Source organism: Cavia porcellus, unplaced genomic scaffold (genome assembly GCF_034190915.1).
Source record: "Cavia porcellus strain 051 isolate PalLab524CR breed Dunkin Hartley unplaced genomic scaffold, mCavPor4.1 scaffold_16, whole genome shotgun sequence".
Lineage (NCBI taxonomy): Eukaryota > Metazoa > Chordata > Mammalia > Rodentia > Caviidae > Cavia > Cavia porcellus.
The window spans coordinates 10159775-10182501 of record NW_026947499.1 but is presented as its reverse complement, the minus strand read 5'-3'; the positions used below and the strand labels follow the sequence as shown (position 1 = coordinate 10182501).

General features: G+C 38.9%; 1 protein-coding gene and 1 pseudogene across 5 annotated transcripts in view; one reads left to right on the top strand and one right to left on the bottom strand.

Moving 5' to 3' along the window:
* The window catches only part of Hectd4 (HECT domain E3 ubiquitin protein ligase 4), a 172084-nt gene that overhangs the window by 5789 nt on the left and 143568 nt on the right, over positions 1–22727 (top strand). The window lies entirely within an intron of this gene.
* On the bottom strand, positions 17771–18190 carry LOC100732250 (coiled-coil domain-containing protein 126-like; annotated as a pseudogene).

Here is a 22727-nt window from a genome sequence, read left to right as displayed (position 1 = left end):
ATCCTATCAACAGGAACTTTTTGGCTTTTTGGGGGTGGTCTAGCTGTGTAGACAGATTTTTAAATGATCCCTCTGGAATTTTCTTCCTTTATGGGTAGGCAGATGATCTGTAGTTTTCATTTTAGTTTTCTTCCAATTGTACATTGAAAATCTTGCTAAATACGTGAGCTTTGGTTATTATCTGTCTTCTTGGCTTCCATAGTGACTGTCACAAAATGCCACCTGTTGGCTGGGACTACTGGGGGCTTTGCCATGCATATGTTTTATCCTAGGTCACAAGGCACTGTGGTGATAATTATTAAAAAAAAGGGGGTGGGGGCTGGGGATTTAGCTCAGCAGCTTAAGCGCCTGCCTTGCAAGCAGGCAGTCGTGGGTTCGATCCCTGGTACCGATAAAAAGGAAAAAGACAAAAAAAAAAAAAAAAGAACTGTCAGTTCCTGCCACTGTCTGTTCTTTCTTCTCCCTCTCCATCTTTTCATTTCCTTTACAACAGTGGTTATGGGGTGAACACAAGGAATATAGTCTGCTTTGCAAGATGTTTAGTCAGTAGTTGTAGACAAACGGAAATAACAGCAGATGAACCAACTATGGGACAAATGCAGTTATTTCAAAAGAAGAGAAAACTAAAGAAATCATATAACTTGCTTTGAACCTCCATTTTAATTGTTCTCCCTGTACTGGGATTGAACCTAGGGTTTTGTGCTGACTTCTTTACCCTATTACTTTTTTTTGAATTGTGAGATAAGTTCTTGTTAAATCACTAAGTTGCCCAAGCTAGTCTCAAATTGGTGACCCTCGGGGCTGGGGATTTAGCTCAGCAGCTTAAGTGCCTGCCTTGCAAGCAGGTGGTTGTGAGTGTGATCCCTGGTACCGATAAAAAAAAAAAATGGTGATCCTCCTGCCACAACCTCCCAGACTGCTGGGATGCCAAGTATGTACTGCCACACTTGGCTGATTATCATTTTTTGAATGCCAGGAATAAAACCTAGGCCCTCACATAAGTTAAGTAAGCACCCATCACTGACCTATACCCTTAGCCCTTTATCAAATATATATATTTTTGGTGCTGGGAATTGAACTTAGGACTTTGCACTTGCCAGTCAGGTGCTGTGCCACTGAGCTATGTCCCCGGCTCTAAATATTTTAAAATCTCTGAACAGTACATGAGTGTAGTCTTATATAAAACAGAAACAACAGATAAAACCGAAATTCCTTTGTTTTTAATATTTGTATTTACTTTAAAAAAATTACCTATTTATTTATTGTACCAGGGATGAAACTCATGACTGCGTACTTGCCAGGCAGGCGCTTACCCGCTGAGCTAAATCCCTGGCCCTCTTTTATTTTTGAGATGGAGTCTCACTATTGTGTTCAGTCTGATCTCAGACTGGTGACCTGATTGCTCCCCTGCCTCAGTCTCCCAGACAGCTAGCACTGTAGGCATGTGCCACTATACCCAGCTGACTATCCTCAATCTTGGTCTGTATCGCCTACCCTGCTTAGGTCAGTAATAACACTTTTTGATATGTCTGTATTTCTCAAAAACATTTAAAAATGTGTTCGTGTGTACTAAGACATTCTTATTTTATGTAAATGATGTTATGCTAGACATTTTTCTGAAGCTTTTCTTAACCTAATGATATAACATTTCGATCATTCTAGGTCTCCATCTATAGCCCATTATTTTTAGGTGCTGCACAAGACACAGTGACAGAACTTTTGCTTACCCGTTCTCCTATTGATGGGCATTTTAGTTTTCTGTAACGAATTATCACTAATTGAAATGGTTTTAAGCAACACAGATTTGCTCTCTGCCATTGCCGGATGTCAGAGTTCTACAATGAATCCCACTGGGCTGATGTCCAGCCTTGGCAGGCCTGCAGCCTTTTATAGCCTCCAGGGGAGAATCTGTTCCCTTGTGGTTTTCACAGCTTCTGAGGGCTCCTCCTTCCCTCCTCAGACGTGAAGGCAGCTTCACCCTGGTCTCTGATCTGTCACTAAGTGATCTTCCCCTGACTGGCTTCTCCTTTGTCCTTTCCTAAGAGCCCTTGTGATTACTGTTAATTTAGGGCCCACCCAGATCATTAAAATCTCCTCATCCTCAGTCCTTTGCAAAGTCCAAAGTCCATCTGCAAAGTCCTTTTTGCCCTAAATGATCTCATGTACAGCTTCTGAGATTAGGTCAGGAACGTTTTGGAAGGTGCCATTCATTCGGCTGAGCCCAGTGGGTGTCTGGGTTGTTTTCAGCGTTTCCCTTTTGAAACTGTCCCATCAGTGCACATGACTGTGTGCCTGAACGCGCACTTGCGGGAGGTTTTCCCCAGGGTCCATCCTGAGAGGCGAATTGCTGGGTCATAGGTGATCACTGTAAATGTTCTGACTGCCTAGTTGTCCTCTCAATTTGCTCTGCAGGATCAATGCTTATTTTTGCCTTTCCTCCTCTTTTTATTAGTATGTATTTGTGATACATAACAAGACATTCATTGGAAATGAAATATATGTAAAGTATTGACTGCATCTTGATCATTTCACTTTGTCTTCTCTCCTTTCAGCTCTCTCCATTTCAGGATCCCCATCCCATCACTACGCAATCTGTCTCCTGTTTCCTAACATCTTACCTTTTATTTTGCTTTTTAAATTATTTGTACTATGCGTTTCTCTCTCTCTCTCTCTCTTTTTTTTTTTTTTTGTCTTTTTCCTTTTTATCAGTACCAGGGATCGAACTCACGACTGCCTGCTTGCAAGGCAGGCGTTTATGCCGCTGAACTAAATCCCCAGGCCCCCAGTTGTCCACTTTTGATTGGGTCTTTAATTTGGGTGGGGCTACTTTTTGTTTGTTTTTAGTTTTTTTATGTATTACAGAATTTTAGTCCTCTGTGTGAGGCCTGGCTAGCAAAAGTTTCTTTTCTTACTCTGTAAGTTGTCTCTACTTTGTTTTACTGCTCCATAGATGAGTCAGTAGGTGTAATCTGGTATAATTCCATTGATTCCTAGGGTTATTTTTGTGCATTTAGGCTTTCTGTTTAGAAAGTCCTTACTTAAGAAAGTCCTTACTTGTCTGTCTGTCTTTCTTTCTTCCTTCTTCCCTCCCTCCGTTCTTTCCTCCCCTCCTTTCTTTTTCTTGTTTTTATTTTTTATTTTTTGAGACAAGGTCTCACTGTGTAGTTAAGGCTGTCCTTGAACTCAGCATGTAGCAAAGGAGGGCCTTGAACTGGTGGCAGTCCTCCTGCCTCAGCCTCCCCGTTGCTAGGGTTGCAGGAGTACTCCACCCACCTGGCTGGGTTTTTTTTTTTTTTTTTTTTTTTTGAGACCAGGTCTTTCTATGTAGTTAAGACTGGCCTTGAATTCACTAAGTAGCCCAACCTGGCCTCAAATTGACTGCAGTTCTCTTGCCTTAGCCTCCCAAGTGCTAGGTTTACAGGGCTGTGCCACCATGGCCAGCCACCTATGTCTTTGAGAATTTATCTATTTTATCTTTCAGTAGATTGTTTCCGTTTTAATATCTAGTCTTTGATCCATCAGATTTTATTTTAGCATAGGGTAAGAGATAGGGGTTCAGATTTACTCATTCTTCTGCATGTGGGTGCCCTCTTTCCCAGCACCACTTGTCAAAGGCGCTTTCTGTTCTCCAGCATGGTTTGGGCCTCTGTCTTATTGAAGATCAAGTGGCTGAATGTTCCTGGGATCTTTTTGTATCTTCAGTTCTGTGCCATTTGCTTTTGTATCAGTGCCATCCTGCTTTACTCACAGTAGCTTTGTAATATAACGTGAAATATGGGATTGAAGGCCTTCTGCTTTGCCCTTGCTGCCCAGGTTTGCCTTTGCTGTTTGAACTTTCCTGGATCCATATGCATTTTAGGGTCCCCCCACCAGTTCTGTGAAGAATGCTGTTGATGTTTTGATTGGGATTTCATTAAATCTATATATCCTTTTTAGTAATAGGGCCATTTTGATAATATTGGTTCTGTCTATTCAGGAACAGGGGTGTCTTTCCATTTTCTGATCTCCTCTTCGTCTTTTTTCAGAGTACTGTAGTTTCTGTTACAGGATTCTTTTACTTCCTACTTAGGTTGGTTCCCAGGTATTTAACTTTTGTTTTGAAGCTACTATGAGTAAGTAGGATGAACGTTTGATAGAACCTCTCTCCTCACACTCTCACTGAGATCATTATAGCACTAAGAGCTTGCTTAAGCCAGTGCTCTTACTCCACAGGGGAGTTGGTACCGTCAGGTACTGTGAAGTGCAGGCCACACTGTGTTCAGCCATGCAAAGCCAAAGTTTTCCACTGCGGACATCTGGCTTCTTCTTTCCTTTCTTTCTTTCTTTCTTTTTTTTTTTTTTTTTTGTACCAGGAATCAAACTCACAACCTCACACTTGCCAGGCATCCTTTTCCTTTTTTTTTTGGTCTTTTTCGTTTTTATCGGTACCAGGGATCGAACTCATGACTGCCTGCTTGCAAGCAGGCGCTTATGCCGCTGAGCTAAACCCCCAGGCCCCCTTTTCCTTTTTTAAAGTCAGGATCTCACTATGTAGTTCTATGCACTCAGACTTGAACTCTCTGTGCTGGCCTTGAACTCACAGCAATCTTCCTGCCTCAGCCTCCCAAGTGCTGAGATTACAGGAATGTGTCATCAGGCCCAGCCTGTGCTGCCTACCGTTTATCACTTGCGGACTTCTCTCTTGCTTGATCTCTTTTGTCTCCTTGCATGAACCCATTTTGGTCAGTAATCCAGTTACTACAGACCATGTCCATATTTGGGCAGGAGAGTGCGGCAGTGTCTTCGTCTGATGGTTGGGGATGCTGCCAGAGGCCAGCAGAGCCAGGGAGCTATACTCTCACTCACTAGGCAGAAACTCTTTGGCTCTCACACTATGCTAAGGACACAGCAGTTGTTAGACTATTTGGACTCAGAGCCCCTGAAGTTTCTTTTTTCCATGCTGATATAATGATGAAGTCCATCACTTTTGGGCCTCTATGAATACTTGATAGTACATAAACTGTATTTTTATGCTATGCTACCTTATTATTACTGTATGAAGAATTAATACATGAATGTTGTAGAAAACAGAGAAAAATATTAGAAAGCATAAGAGAAATAGTAAATAAAAATTTTAAAAAAAGACAAACAGTAAATAGCCTGGGATTGCACCAACTCCCCCAAATATAATTTTTACTAGTTTCTTCTTCAAATCATATCATATGTATAAATAAATAAGTTGGTGTAAACAGTGTACAGTTTTGTATTCTTTAATCATTTATGGAATATTTATTATTTATTCATTTATACTAGGAATTGAACTCAGAGCTTTTGCTCTGAGGTACTTTCCCAGCCCTCAGTTTTTTCTTCTTCAAATTTTGAGACAGGGTTTTGCTAAATTGCCCAGCATATGTTTAAACTTGTGATCTTTTTGCCTCAGCTTCCCGAGGGCTGGGATTACAGGTATGCATCACCAAGCCTGGCTTTCAATACATTTAATAGAATTAAATTGTTTGCTTTTGTTTTTGTTTTTGTTTCAAGGTAGGGAGTCATTATGTAATTTGGGCTGGTCATAATTCACTGTGTACCCTAGGCTGGCCCTGAATTTGTGGTGCTCCTCCTGCTTCAGCCTCTCAAGTGCTGGAATTAACTCATTAAATTTAAACTGTTTTTTTTTTTTTTTTTTTTGGTAGTTCTGGGGCTTGAACCCAGATCCTTTTGCATACTAAGTGGTCTACCACTGAGATACATCCCAGGCCTTGAAAACACATGGTTTGTTTTTGTTTTTTTGAAACAGTCTCACTGTGCAGTTCAGGCTGGTTTTTAGCTCACTTTGTAGCACAGGATGGTCTCATACCACGATTCTCCTGCCTCAGCCTCTCAGTGCAGAGATTACAAGTGTGCATCACTATTCCTGGCTCTGAAAACACAATTTTAAAATGACTGTGTAGTTATTTATGGTTGTACTATAATTGTCGTATACCTTACTGCTTTTCCTTCAAATCTGCTGTTTTGCAGGTAATGCCAATTTTTAAATCCGTAGAGAAAATATTTAATAGTGTGTGTTTGTAGCACATGATTATCATTTATCATTCACCCATGTATATAACATGTCTTAATTTTTTTTTTTAAAGACAGAATCCTGCTATGTAGTTTAGGCTGGCCTCAAATTTTCGATAATCCTCCTGCCTCAGCCTCCCAAATTTTAGGCATGTGTTACCATGCCCAGCTTAATTCTTTTTTTTTGTCCCTGTCCCTTCTCATCCATCCTTGTTCCCTCCAACTCTTATTCTTCCCACTTGGAAAAATTGTCCCTACATCTAGTGTCTGTCTTTTTGCTCTTTATTTGTATTTTTGGTTTCTTCTATAAGAGAAAATATGCAATATTTAAACTTGTGTGTCTGATTTATTTCACTTACCATGGTATTGAGGTGTGTCTAGATAATTCCAGTTTATAGGAAGTTAAGTGATTTTGTGTTAGAGCATTATCTGTTGAAAGTTGGTAAATTACAAATTTGTAGTGATTATTGAAGTACATGTTTCTGCAGTCACTTACTATTGATGGACTTATAATGAAAAGGTATTTTAATAGTGCTGTGTGATTCCCCTCCTGATAATGTTGAAAGTTAGTGTTTACAAAGTGTTGCCATATTAGTCAAATAATTAACGTTCCATGACTGGCTACTTTGGAATGTATGCATTTGAACCTCTACCAAAACCTGCAGTTGGGCTGAACTACTAGATCAGAGCACAGTGTGTAGCAATTTTAGATTAACAATAAGAAGATGCATAATTTACAAACTATTTTATGCAAATTGTAGGGTTAGTAATGCTAATAAGTACAGATGAGTCTTTCAAGTAGTGATTGTATACCAACAAAATATTAACATTTAACTTGTGTTTATAAAGGATCTTTTTTGTATTTATTGTGTTTACTTCGTGCTCTGTAGTTTGCATTACTGATTTCAAAGGAGCAAAGTCTAATATACAGTAATAGATATAACTATTGGATAGACTTGAAAATTGGAACCTTTGTATCTTTTTTGAGTTTTTTTCCTCTCACTATTGAAATAATTAAAAACATTAGAGTCTGTGTCAACATAATTGTATTAAAACAGTGGTACATAGTATCAAGTTATAGAGAAGCTACAAAACAACTACTAGTTTAACCTATAAAGGGGCAAAATGGGTATAAAGGTAAAAATCAAATTGGGTAACTTTGGAGGAACCATTTTTTAAAATAAAATCTATGATAAAAGTTTCTTTTTCCCCAGTTTTTTTTTAACCCTGAATAGAATTTACAGGGTCTGTGAAATTGAATGGGAAAAATACTTTTAGCTGAAATTCAGCATTTCCTTCAATTATGAATGGAGTCATTAAACAACAGTAGTACTAGCAGGCCTGAGACTGTAACCAAGGGAAATCATAGTTTTTTTTATATTGTTGAACAAATTTTGAAATAATTTATGCTCACCATTGATTAGAAAGTATAATTGTTAGATCTTATTATTCAGTGTACTAATAAATGAAGCTCCTATATTATGACATCATACTTAAGTATTTTGATAACTATATTTTAATATGCTATGATGAGTTTCTCATAATCGTGTTTTTTTCTGGGTGTGGTGGTGCATATCTATAATCCCAGCATTTAGGAGGCTGAGGCAGGAGGATCATTGTGAGTTCAGCCATGATGTAGCCAGCCTCGGCTACATAAGCGAGTTCAAGGCCAGCCTGCAGGACAAGGTGAGACCCTGCTTCAAAACAAACAAAAAATCACATTCTTTGTTTTTGTTTATTTTTCTCCCTGGTTCTGAGATCAAACCCAGAGCCTGACATATAGTAGGCAGATCCTCTGCCACTGAGCTATATACTTAGTCCTTAATTCCGTGTAGTTTATTTTATACATTTAAAAATGTTTTCTGAGAAGGGTTCACAGATTTGTCGTGCTGCAAGTGATTAAGGGCCCATGACAGAGAGTGTTTTTCCTGGTCTCCTTTCTTTTTAGTTCTGTTTTGCCAAAGACCAATATAGTTTGCAGGTGTTTGAAGTGCAAGTGACCACATATTTCAAAAACCTTGAATATTTTCTGTGGTGTAAATATTATCCTCCTAGAAAACTTTCCATTACCTACTACTAATTGCAGGCTCTTATCTGGCAGTAGTTTTGTTGGGTAAACTGACTTTCGCCCATTTACTAAATGTTATCTCTTTAACAAAGAAGAATGAATGAATTTATTTAAATATCTGATTTTTAAAAAGTGACGAGCAAAGCCAAGAGTGGTGGCACGCAGCTATGGTCCTGGTGTAGGATCTTAGACTCAGGAGGCTGAGTCAGGAGGCAGTTTGGAGGCCAGCTTGGGCAAGTTAATGAGGCTCTATTTCAAAATAAAAAAACAAAGGGGCTGAGGATACATAGCTCAGTAGGAAGGCCCTTAGTTCAGTCCCAGTACTGTTTCTTTTTTGTGACAGGTCCTCACAGTGTAGCCCAGGCTGGCCTTGAACTCAAGGGGATCCTCCTGCTTCCAGCTCCCGAGTGCTGGGAAGACAGATGTGCACCACTATTCCTTGCTACTCCAGTGCTGTTAAAAGAAAAAGACACACTTTTTTTCACTAGAACAGTTCATCAAATAATTTGAGTCTCTTTTCTATTTGTCTGAGGAGAATGTTGATCAGATGAACAAATTTTGAAAATATACTTTGTATTAGTGTTTCATAGTTCTAATAAAAACCATTTTAATCAGTAACAGTTGATTGAAGCCTTGAAGCAGTAACAGTTAGTATCCAGGGAGAATCATTGTTTTTGTTTCGTTTGAGACAGGGTCTTGCTATGTAGCCGAGGCTGGCCTTGGACTTGGACGTGCCATCTTTGTGCCTCAGCCTTCCAGATGTTGTGACACAGGCATGTGCCACAACTCCAGCAAGAAATACTGTTTTTAAAATCAGAAGTTCACATTTTATTTTCATCTTTTCTGTAGAGTTATATGCTTATTGTTTCTGTAATTGTTCAAATTGTTATTTTATATTTGTATTGTCAAGATTGAAGAGTTTTGGTGGTGCAGCCTTTGTAATCCCAGCACTCGGGAGGCTGAGGCAGGGGGATTGTTGAGAGTTTGAGACCAGCCTGGGCTACAAAGTGAACTCAAGGCCAGCCTGAGCTGCATAGAGAGACCTTGTCTCAAAAAGAAAAAAAAAAATCGATTTAATAGTTTTACTTAGTCTCCAGACCTATACTGTCCAATCAGTTGGTCACCACTACTACGTAATAGTGAGCACTTGAAATGTGGCTAGTGGAAAGCATAGTATACTTGCATCTAGCGTAATTCCAGCTCTTTTGAGGCCAAGGGAAGAGGATTGCAAATCCAACTCTAGTGATTAGGAATTTAGCAAGACTCTCTCTCAAAAATAAGTAAATAAGTAAATAAGTAAATAAATAAATAAATAAAAGGGCTGAGTTGTAGCTCAGTGCAAAGGCTTGTGTTCAATCTTCAGTACTGCCCCTGCTAGGGGCTGGGGATGTAGTCCAGTGGCACAAGTACCTGCCTGGTAAAATGTAAGGTCCTAAGTTCAGTTCCTGGTACCAAAACACACACACACACACACACACACACACACAAATATAAATATAAATATATATATATATATATATATATATATATGTAGCTAGTGCTGAAAATGTAATATCTAGTATGTTTTTGAAGATATCAAAAAATGTAACAGATCATATTAATAACTTTATATTATGTTCAAATGTATTAAATTAACAATATTGAAATGAATTTTATCTGTTACCTTTTCAGTGTGGCTGCTGAAAGTAATAAATTTTCATGTGTGTCTCTCATACTTGTGTTGGGTAGTGCTTCATTAGCTAGACGATGGCAGACTAGGCCTTGGGGCCGTAGCCCACCCAGTGTCCATTTTTACGAATAAAGTTTTCTTGGAATGCCACCAGCTCTTTGATGTGCACGTTATTTCCTTCATGCCGCAGGCCAAAGCAGAGCAGTTGAATGAAACCTTGCTCACCAAGCTCAGGGCACTGTGCGGGGCGTGTTCATGTATTTCATCCTTTCAGTTCCATATGTGATGTTCTATAGACTTCTGCTTTAGGCAGCACTTGATCTGGAGGGCCAGTTATCTGAGACAGCTAACTGATGGCAGCTATTCCTTTTTTTTTGAAGGCCAGGTCTTGTTATGTGGCCCAGGCTGTTCTTAATCTCCTGAGCTCAAGAGATCTTCCTGCCTCAGCTTCCTAAGTGGCGGGGAGTAACAGTTTCTGCTGCCCCACTTGGTGATGGCAGCTATTCTAAGTAAGAACTACATAGCTCAGCCTGTTCTAAATATGGCTGTCAGAATAATCTTCCTAAAGCACAGTTGTGTTACCAGCTTGTCCAAACCTCCAGTGGCTTCCCTCTTTTTTGCAAGATAATATCCTAATTGCTAAAAATGGATTCAAAGTAGCTGTATTTGGCTGTATACTGCCCTTCCAGTCTTATCTCATCACAACCTTGAGGAGGGGCACTGCCATACAATTCCAGGGTACAGTGTAATCACAGTGATAACACTACTGATCATAATTTATGCAAAGCATTGCAAAATACTTAACTAAAATGTTAGAACTATAGAACAATTGGAGGATGTGAAAAAGAGTAAGGGAGAAAATAACAGTCACTCTGTCACCCCCACGTAGGTGAGAGAGTTCGTTTTTTCTCTCTTTTTTAAATCTTTTTTTTTTTTTTTATTGATACCAGGGATTGAACTCATGACTGCCTGCTTGCAAGGTAGGCACTTATGCCTCTGAGCTAAATCCTCAGCCCCTTCTCTCTCTCTCTCTCTCTCTCTCTCTCTTTTTGAGACAGAGTCTCACTGTGCAGTTCCGGCTGACCTTGAGCTCACTTTGTAGCCCAGGCTGGTCTTGAACTTGCAGGGATCCTCCTGCCTCAGCCTCCTGAGTGCTGGGTTTACAGGTGTGTGCCAGCACATCCAGGTCAGTTCATATTTTTATATATTTCCCTCCAGGGTTCTTCTATATATATGAATTTTCATATTGACTTTTTTTTGTTTGTTAATGCTAGTACTGGCAATTAAACCCAGGCCTTTATCCCTAGCTATGTCCCTTTATCCCTACCTCTGCCTTTTTAAAATGTTTTTATTTTGAAATGAGTCTTACTAAATTGCTAAGTTGCACAGGCCATGCTTGAATTTATGATCCTCCTGCCACAACCTCCCAGAGTACTGGGAATGCAGGTGAGTAACACAATGCTGGCCACACAGATGTATTTTAAGACACTGAGATCATTATATATTTGCTTTGTGTCTTGCACTTTTCATTTACCAGTAGCATTATTTTGAAGGGAATTTTCCCAAAACTTCCAGTATTGTTAAGTACCTAGTTTTTTATTTTCTATTTTTTGTTTGTCTTTTTCTGGGTTTCTCTAAGTTACCCAGGCTTGCCTTAAACTCTTATTCTTGCCAGTTTCCTTGTCATTGAGCCTTGGGAAAGCACATAGTTATAATATCCTTTTAGTGTTTATCCCATTTTGATGCAACTTTGTGCCATGTGAAGTGCCCATTTTTTAAATGCCACCAACCTTTTACTATCCTTTGGAATTACAGTAGCCTTGTCCCTGTTTTTTAATCAAACTTTAGTTGAGTTTACCTTAGACAGAATAAATATTTACTCTCACATTTACTTACCTTACTGTGGTGTTTTATATGGACATACTTTCTATGTATTCAAGATCATGAAATTACCACTCCCTATTTATGGATAAAGAAAGATCAATGAGCCGGGCGTGGTGGCTCACTCCTGTAATCCCAGCACTCGGGAGGCTGAGGTGGGAGGATTGTTGCCAGTTCGAGACCAGCCTGGGCTATAAAGTGAGCTTAAGGCCAGCCTGAACTGCATAACGAAACCCTGTCTCAAAAAAGATCAGTGATGAGCCAAGTAACTCCTTCAATGTCATCTCCTTTAAAAATTCTTAGAAATTCTTACTCTTTAGAAAAAGATCTCTGGCTGGGGTGCATGTCCTAATCCCAGCACTCTGGAGGCTGAGGCAGCTTTGCTGTGAATTCAAGGCCACCCTGGACTATAAAGTGAGCACAAGACCACCCTGGACTGAACAGCAAAAACCTGTCTCAGAAAAGCAAAAAAAAAAAAAAAGAAGAAAGAAAGAAAGAAAGAAAGAAAGAAGATCTTTGGTACTTAGCACATACCACATTTCATTTTGACAAATTTTATTTATTTTTATTTTATTTTTTTTGGTACCAGAGATCAAACTTGCTACCTCGAGCTTGCCAGGTAGGCGCTTATGCTGCTGAGCTAAATCCCTGGCCCCCATCATTCTGACAAATTTTAAATAGTGCATTTTAAGAAACTTGAAAGGATTACATTTTTGCTCAATACCATCTGCATCTAGGTGATGCCTGCATAATGTGATTAATCTTTTCCTATATAATGAACTTGAATCATTTTTAATTTTTTAAAAATCTCATTTGATAAACACTTCAATTTATGCTTATTTAAATGTGGGTAAATACTTCATTTGGAGGACAGCTATTTATTTTGTTTTGAGCCAAGTTTTTATTTGTGCAAGGTTCAAATTTTAATATACATATTTAAAATTTTACTACGATTTGAAATATTCAGCTATAGCACATGGTTGATGATACAGTTTTTGTAGTGATGACACAAAATAATTTGAAATCTGAGCTGGGTGTGGTTGCACACACCTGTAGTTCCATCATCTAGATAACTGAGGCAGGAAGATCATACATTTGAGCTCAGCCTGAGCAACTTAGTGAGACCATCTCAAAAACAAAAGATAGGACCAGGTATGTAGATCTGGCAGGGTGCCTGCCGGGCAAGCATGAGGTCCTGAGTTCAAGTTTTGGTACCAAAAAGAAAATGGCTGGGGATATAACTCAGTGCAAAGACCTTTGGTTCAATCCCCAATACCAAAACAAAACCAAAGCAAGCAAGAAAGTGTTGTTCCCTGGTTGTAATAGCAGCATTCTCTAAATGACACACACAGGTTTTTCTTTCTTAAGAGGCAGGGTGAAAATTTTCAGACCAGTGTATAAAAAAAGTACACTATCCTTCCATTTTGTCAAATGCTGGCTGATGAGATTAAAATTACTATTGCTGTCTAACGAGTACATTTCTATAACCTCATTAATAAACAGGTGGATGCTGAGGGCCAGGAAATGAAGAGTGCTTTAGCCTAACTTTCCCAGGTTAGAGGTTCGATCCCCCCTCACCATGAAAGGATCTGGTTGTAGTTTCTTAACCCTTTAGCAGTTGAAACCCAAAGGAAACCCATTGTGGAAAATATGTAAGACAAATGTGATGTGTTCTGTGAAAGAGGTGATAAAATGTAATAGTCTCTAAGTGGGCTAATAATTTCACAGCCATTTTCCCAAGGACCACGTTTAGAATGTAGGGAAACAGTAAAGGTTTGGAGAAATACCTGTTAACTTAGAAAGGTCCCCAGAAAGAATCCCTCACCATTCTCTCAGTTACCCGCGACTGCACTGGCGTCCTGTGCTCACCCTTGGAACTGCAGAGCCAGCAAACCAGTGCTCAGGACCAGCCTGGTCCACGTGACTTCCTCTGCTTCCATAGCATCATTCTGATTTTCTGTGCTTAGCGAAGGACTTAGTCCATGTCATGAATGTTTGCTAACATGAAGCCAGGCTTCTAGCCTGTTGGCATTGACTGTCTTGTAGAAATTCTGAAGTTTTCATTATTGTAGACAGTCCCATCACAAATGTTATGCATCGGTTTCTGCCAGTGTGTTTCTGAGAGTCACTTTGAATCAATACTCAGATTGATTGATTGTTTTTGTGTTTTAAAGTGTGTAGGTCTCCCTGTGTTGCCCAGGGTGGTCCTGAACTCATGCCCTTCAAGAACCCTCCTGCCTCAGTCTCCTAAGTAGCAGAAACTATAAGCACAAACTATCCCACAGGCTAAAATTGATGTTATTTTTTAAAATTATTTGTTTCTTATGTTTGCAAGACATCATAGAGAATTTCATTTTCCTTTTCTTTTCTTTTCTTTCTTTCTTTCTTTTTTTTTTTTTTGTCACATGGCTAAACATTATTTTATGGCTAAATCCCTGTAAGGCATTGTGTATTGTATTACAGACAACCTGAAGTTCAGTTCTCTATATCGTTTGGTTGTGCCCCTGCCTCTTTGTTCCCTTCCATCTCTGCCTTCTTTTCTCATCCCTTGAAACTGTTTTTATAGCCAGGAGGGGGCCTGTGTGAACTTAATATTTTCATGGCTTTTAAATTCAACTTCTGCATGTGTTTAGGCCCGAATGATTGCAGCTAGCTTCTCTCTAGGATTTGAAATATTAGAAAATGGGCAGGAACCCTTTCCTGAGAAGCATCCAGTTTCCAGGAGGCTTAGATAGCTGGTCACTTCAATTTTCTAAGCTTACTTCACTCACAACCAAATTTACTTAAAAGTAAACCTTCAAACTGAAAAGAAACATTCAAACTAAACACAGTTCTCTTATAAATGTTATTAGGTTCTTATGCGCATAAAAGATGTAGTTCTAGTCAGTGCCTTTCTTGCCTTTTCATTGTGTGGTGTAGTTTCTTCACCTGCAAAACAGAGGTGTGGTTGCATTCATGCTTCTGAGGTGGCAGGGAAACAGTCTGATGATAAAGCCAATTTGGTGTCATGAACAAGACCCTGCGGTTTCTCCTCTAAAAAACTACTTTTGATGGATTCACTACAAGATTGAGAAAGTGTTGAGATCACATTGAAGGACTTTACATCATAATAAGGAAAAGCAGTACTGTTAGATAAAGAAGTCTCAAGTTTCCTAAAGACATAAAATAAGATCTGCAGCAAATGGAATGAAGGCAGGCCGCCGCACGGCTTAGCCGAAGGCGGGTGTGGTGTTCTGGCTTCTTCCTGCTGTCATCGATCACTTAAGTCTTACTCATTAATTGTTCTCTTCCATTGTAAGGAAACATTTTGACTAGTAGGTTATTGCTTTAGCAAGGAACCAACAACATATTTTTGTTTTTATTCTGTTTTTTGTAGTGCCAGGGATCAAGCCTGTGGCCTCACGTGTACGGGCAGCTACCCTACAGCTACAAACTTGGCCTCAGGTTTTTGAAGCTTTAAGTGTCTGGTTCCAAGATGTCAAGCTCTCTTAAAGTATGTGTGTGTTTCCCTACCTTCTTTAGATGATAACCCATCTCACTGAAATTTCACAGCACAATTCAAAATATGTAATTTGGAAAACAAAACCAATCAACCAACCAAAACAAAAAATATATATTTTTAAGATAATTTCTTTTTTTTCTGGGTCTTTTTTCATTTTTATTGGTACTGGGGATCAAACTCACGACTGCCTGCTTGCAAGGCAGGCACTTATGCCGCTGAGCTAAATCCCCAGCCCCTATTTAAGGTGATTTCAACCAGGTTGGTGGCACACACTTATAATCTAGATACTTTAGTGACTAAAGCAGGAGGGTGGCAAGTTCAAAGCCAGTCTGGGTAACTTTGTAAGATTCTGTCTTAAAATTTTTTTTTAAAAACTGGGAATGTAGCTTAGTTGTATAGCACTTGCCTCATGTTCACTGGGCCCAAGTTTAATCCAGTGTCCTGAAATAAACAATGCAAATGAATTTCATTCTGACAGTTCTGTAAGACTACATTGTAGTAATGGAAAAGGACAAGTATTCTGTTCCAAATCATAATTTGGCCACTTAGATTTCTGACAATTGTGTTTACTCTCATTGAGTCTTCAGAGCTTTTCTTTATTATTTTGTCCTACATGTTTGTAATAAATAGAAGAAAGATTTAAGAAGTCCAATTTGAATATTACCTGACCAATGAGTATATATAAAATATATATAATAAAAATAAATATATATAAAATGTATATATTCAACAATTGCAGACCAGAAATATGGTTTGTTTTAATTTTAAAAATTTATTGCAATAAAAGACACATTGTAAAACACATTGCCACTATTTCCCCTTACTTTAAACATATTTGTCCCATCATTTTTTCCTCAAATAATATAGTTTATTTTATCCCTGAAAACAAAAACAAAAATGTCTACATCTAATCAAGAGAGAACAGTTATTCCAAACTTCACCTGGTAATGGTATATAATTAATTTCTTCATTTAAAGGTACAGAGTAGACAGTTTGGAAAGCTGTCCTCATGAAATAATATTTTCTCATACTTACTTTTTAAAATTTTTTTATTTTAAAGAGGGTAAAATTAAACAGAACAAAACAGATCATAAGAAAACAATTTAAGAGACAGATTTCAAAGCAATCTCATGCTTATTTTAACAAAATATAGTTAATGCTACTACTTATGATAGCATGTTATAATAATGAACAATGCAATATCTAAAACTAAATTCAATATAGTCTAAATCTAGAAGCTAGCTGCACTTGAACAGTTATTATAGAGAATAAATAATATAAAATACAGGGCACCATGTAGCAATCAGATTTGCTACCTGGAAAATTTAAATAAAGTTGTACTTTGTTCTATGCTAGAACTACCCAAGATTAATTTTTCTTTTCAATTTGACATGTGAGGTTTTCTTGTACTATATACAGCCACTTTTCCTGAAAAGATAGTCAATCTTTATAATTCAAATGTTCTTAATTATTTTAAGTCATCATTATATAAGATGACTAATCCACAATTCCATAGAGTACTCTTAGGTAATATAAATAATAACATTTTCCAAGCAATTTATGGAGTACAAATGCCTGTATTATATACATCTGAAAGTCCTTGAGTTCCCTTCTCTCCCACCAATGTAACAAAAGCGAAAATTACCCAATGTGGAAATCGTGTGCTTTTCTCAATGTCTTAGACACTGAAGTTCATTTCTGTTTTTTAGACAGCCTCAGTAAGTTACCTGGGTTGGCCTTGAACTCAGTTCTCCTGCCCTAGCCTCCTGAGTACTAGGGTGTGACACTGCACCCAGCTAAGGGCTTAACTGTTAAACCAACATTTGCGTATGTGAAAAATCATGAATAGAGTTGTATTTCATTTCATTATAAAAATATTTTTATTCAACATATATATAAGAAATTTTAAAGTTGAAATTAGATATACAGCTTTACTGTTATTAAATTGCCCCAATGCGTAGATTAGATTGTGGACAGTGACTGCTCCCACTGCAAGATTGTACTCTTATAAATGTCAGCTTTAAAGATACACAATTAGCCCTCCTCTGTCTTGAAGGATAGTATAAATGAAGACAGTCTTTGGGTCAAAACATCATTTTAATGTCATACTTTGTTTCTCTGTACATAATCTGAGTAGCAAAATAAGTATTGGAAGTAAGCCCTTTCTCTAACAGCCTTAATTGAACAGTTATGTCAATGTAGAACAAATGACAGAAGACTGATTCAGTAACGGTACTCTCCACTTGTCTGAAAACATGTTATGTACTTAGATAAATATGTTATGGAAAGCAAATTCACGTCTTGTGGTGTTTTTGTTTCAGCTTGACCTCAAAACACTTACACAAAGCTCAGCTACCTGCCTCCTACCTCAGCCCTGCTGCCCGGCTCCTTTCAGGATGTGGTGCAGCGTGGAAGAGACTTGTCTCAGAGCAGACTAGTGGCACTTAAATTTTTATACACAGGGTTAGAGTTCCACAAATCAGCAAATTCCTTGAAAATATGTTGGGCTTTAATTGTAAAGTATTACTGTTTCCTAGCCAGCAATTAAAAAGCTTTTCTGTGATAGGTTAGAACCCACAGCGGTGCAGTGGTACAGGCTGATCTTCAGCCGCTATCTGATGCTGCCCGAGGCATTTATTCTTTTATTTGTGGTTACTGGCACTAAATTCCCATTAGTGCAGTGGTGGTGTTAGTGGCTGAGCCTTTCACGACATATAGACGGCTTTGTTCTCCAGCTTCCAAGCCTTGTAAAATGTCATCCAAATGGACAGCAGCAGTTCTTTTCAGATATGCGTATCTTGCTATAGAAGCACCGTTCTCGACATCTACTGGGTTCTTATTTTCCTCTGCAAGAGCTTTAGCATAGCTGTTGCTTGAATCTAGTACTCGTCCAGGTAACTTGACAACTGCTTTGACGTCTTGGTTGCTGAAAAGCATAGTGCGGTAACATCACTCCCCAAACGAGTCCAAATACAATCAACAATAAACTCAATTTCTGGGTCATATTTTTTCTTGAGATTGTAAAAAGCATTTCTGATGAAGTAAACAGACTTGATTGTAAAGCAGTAACTGGAGACAGTCCCAAATAAAACTTTTGAATGAAAAAAGAAAGAACTTCCGTAAAATACATTCTTCATCGTTGGCGAGGTTGCTGCTCTTAATGTTGACTCTGTGCGCTCCCTGTCACCGTCGCCGCCATTGGCGGGGCTCCAGAGCCTGAGCCTCGCAGCGGAAGCTGGGCGTCAGGTGCATCTTGCGCTCGAGAAGCCGCTGGCAGGTCTGCATTTGTCCCCTCATTGTCACTTTCTGTAGCTGTTCTAGAAGTTCTCTCTTTACTGAGTATCTTTATAAGATGCAATAAAAAACACTGCTGCTGAGTGCCCTCCATTGGAAAGCCGGGCTTATAAAAACCTCATGGTATTAGTGGGAATGTAATAGAATCAGTGTGGAGACTCCTCAAAACACTAAAAGTAGAAATTCCATTTAATGAAGCTGGTCTGCTTCTGGGTATCTTCCCAAAAGAGTTAAAGACATCATATGCGTATGATACATGCAAGCCCATGTTCATAGCAGCACAATTCCCAATAGCTAAATCTTGGAAGCAGCCTGTGCATCCATCCACAAATGAATGGTTAAAGAAAATGTGGTTTTTACACACCATGGTGTACTGCTCTGCCACAAAGAAAGACTTCAGTCATCTGTAGGACAATGAATGCACCTTGAGAACATAATTTTACATTAAGACTGACACATAAGCTCAAATATCACATGGTTTCTCTTATGTGAGAATCCCAAAATATAAAGTTAGATAATAGCAAATAAGGAGACAGATTTTCTTTGAATGGTAAGGCAATCGAAAGATGCAGTAAGAGGCTGGGATCTAGCTCAGTGGCAGAAGCACCTGCCTGGCAAACCCCTCCCCCCAAAAAAGGTGGAGTGTGGAGGAAAGGAGAGCAGGGATAGGGGATGAAAGGGCACTAGGGTGTGTTATGTATGTGTACCAACCTCACACAAGGAATGCAAGCATTGTGTGCTGCAAACATGTACTAATAAAAATAAAACTGACAAAACATTCTTCAGCCCCCTTGTTCATTGGCTCTCACAAAATACAGCTTCTGGCTCTTCCCCAAAGTCAAAATGACCATGAAAGGTAAATGTTTTGAATCAAACTGAAGACATCAAGGCAGCAACAAAGCACAACTAAAGATACAAAAGAGGACTCTAGAACCGCCTTAGAAAGTGACAAGAACAATGGTGAGGGTGTTAAAGCAAGGGGTGATATTGAGTGGGGTTAGCTGCAGTGTGTTTTTCACTGAGTTAAAAAATGTAAGCATTTACTCTTTTCTTTGATCATGCCTTTCTTAGAACAAACAACATCCTTGTCAGTTTCACCAAGTAAAACACCCAAAATATATTTACTGACTTTCTTTTGTTCAGCACTGAGGATTGATCCCAGGCCTTCACCCTGAGCTAGATCCCCAGCCTGCTTCTTTTTTATTTTGAGATAGGGTGTCATAAGCAGCTAAGTTGCCTGGGCTGGGCTTGCATTGGGTGATCCCTGCCTCAGCCTCTCACTGTGCTGGGATTGTAGGCATTTGCCAAGGCCCGTGTTTTTATTTTTCAAGTACCAGCATTGACCCAAACTAAACAGATATTTTGGGCTTGTTGATGATTTTTCCGCCTCTTGGTTGTATTGAAACTATGCCACATATCCTGATCTATTTTTAAGAGACTGGCATTCTCTAAAATGAAAAAAAATTTTTTTCTTAATGCCAAAAGCTCTCTATTTCCACATAATTACATATGCTCTTCAGCCTTTTCACTACACATGGTGTGATAGTTTGCTGAATACTTGTTAAATTGAATGAAATTGCCAAAATATGAAAATGAATGGGCAGGTTAGTCATGCGCCCTATTTCATATTTCTGAGAGATAGCTGGTTATGGATCATTCTGTGTTTGTTTTAAAGACCAGAAAACAGGAACAAAGAGATGAGTGAGTGACATCCCTTGGAACAGAGTTTTTTTTTTTCCTCTTAAACACACCAAGCAGTATTATGATCTTTCATGATCCATCTATAGCTTTAACGGGTAGGGCAACTAAACACAGGAAGTTAACACCTTTTATTTTAACCTCTTGCCTAGAAATTTCTGTTTATTAAAGTGTGACTTTTTAAAAATCTATCCTGCTGCTATGAGTAGTTTACAGACAGAACTAGAAATCTAGGAGTTGTTTTGTTGGGGGACCTGCTCATCTAGTCATTTTTCCTGAACTGCTTGTCTGGTTTTTGGCTATTAAAAGATTATTTAAATTGGTTGCCAGGGGAAGGTTTTCCTGCTGTTGTGAGCCATATTCTGAGACAGCAGAAAAGAAGCCCCCTTATCTGTGTCCTAGCAGACACTCAGCTTCCCCCTCCCTGCCTGTTTGGTCCGAAGTGATAGTGTTGTGCCGTCACCACCACTTCTGACCTATGATGAGCCCCAGTCCCTTTATGTACACAGAAGCCTCTCTTCTGACAGCAAATGTCTATTACTTTGGAAGCAAGAGATTTGCATTTTTTGTAAACTAATAAAGCAAGTCGAAAGGATATGCAAGGGTCTGTCTGTTAGATGCACCAATACTGAAAGCTAGGTACAGATCTTGCAGATTTTCTTCCATCTGAGAGATGTAGAAATAAGCTCTTACCTAAAAACAAAACAAACCAAAACTCTTATCCAAACCATACTGTGATGGCTGCCTCCTTAGACTGTGAAACCAGGTAGCCAGGGAGACAAATAGGCCTTTCATGTAGGTTGAACCACTTGGTATTTGGTTGTGATTCACTGAGCTCGGCTTGTTAGCCAGAAGGGTGGACCCAGCCCTCTCACCAAAGCCCCTGCAGCCCAGAGAACAAAGAGTGGTGTGGTATGTGGCCAACAGTATTGGAGTCACCTGGGGCGAGCTGTGGCAGAGTGCTGGCCTAGCATGAGTGAGGCCCTGCGTTCATGGCCCGGCACCGCACACCCGAACTGCACCAAGCCAAGCCGACCAAATAAAACAACGCAGGAGGCTTCAGTCAGCACAGGCTATTGAGGAGAATGTAAATGCGGGTCTATCTTTCTGGTAATCGTACACTTTTTAATTGGATTACTTTATCATATGATAAAGTCTTAATCCGCCTGAGAGCTACTGTAAAGATGTAAAGAAAAATAAATTCATCTAAGAACTCCAAAGCATAAAGCTCATTGGGTAAGAATATACCCTGATATTGGGGATGGCCTGTGTGCCTCATTGACTTCATGGACAGCATTGTTAGCACATTTCTTTGACAGAGAAAAACAAAACAGGTATTTTAACTCTGAGGAACAAACCCTTGGGTGTGTGTTAGGCCGCTTAGATGCTTTGAGAACATAGCAGTGCTGCACTGAAAGTCAGTGGAGCCAAGCGGGAGAAATGATCCAAAATTATATTCTTCTGATAACATGCTATTTCCCCAGAAATGATCACTTTCTTGACTTGCTCATATTGTAGGAATAACACGTTTATTTTGGGCTTTGAGTTCTAAAAAGGTGCCAAAATAGAAAGTACCGCATTCTTGCCAGGCCTGGCGGTACACGCCTGTAATCTCAGCACTCTGGGAGGCTGAGGCAGGGGCCAGCTGGGCTACGAGGTTTAAGACATACGAAGTTTAAGAACTACATAGCAAGACCCTGCCTTCAAAAAAAATTCCTGCATTCTTATTACCACTAGCCTCTCAAAAACAAAACAACAAAAACAAAAGATTTCAGAAATCAAAAATTATTCAAGGTATTCCTAGCCTGCCTTATTTTTCTAGAATTAAGTAGGCTTCTTTAATCAAATTCAGTTTTCTCCTTTGCCTTCAGCCCTTGCCAGAAATAAAATCCTCCTACACCTGCTCATCCTTTTCTACTCCATAATACTCCAGGCACTGTTTCTAGGAAAAGGTTAAAATTAAAAATAATGTATTTCCTGCTGACCACCGTATTTGGAGAGTTCTAGCTGCATTCTGGGCCGGTTCCTCTTGCCATCTGTTCTCAGCATGGGTAAGTCAGGATTCACATACTCACAAGAGAGGGCAAAACTACGTGTTTGCATCTGAATTCTTCCCCAGAAGCTTGTTTATCTTTGCCAATTAGACTCTCCACTGGAAAATAACTTAACATGGAAATATCATACAACAAATTTTTAAATGTTAATTTTACGGTTCTTTGTAGGCTTCTCTATAATTTTTTAAAAGTAGTAAAAAGTATTTCATTTTTGTTTTGTAACCTTATTTATTCAACTAATGTCATGAATGTTTTCCCGTAGTAGTATGTTCCTCCTTCCACTGACAGGCAATTTGTGTTTATGGTATCCATTTGTAAAATAAGATTTAAAAACTAACTATAATTCCTCCAATATTAATATTTTTGAATCAGCTCCTTTAGTCTCCCTCTTATATATATAAATACCCAGGATATATACATTATATAGTTGGTTTATGTATAAAACATATGTGCAGATTCGAAAGTAAAAATAGAACTGTGCCTGCAATCCCAGCAGTAGGAATGCTGAGGCAGGAGGGTTGC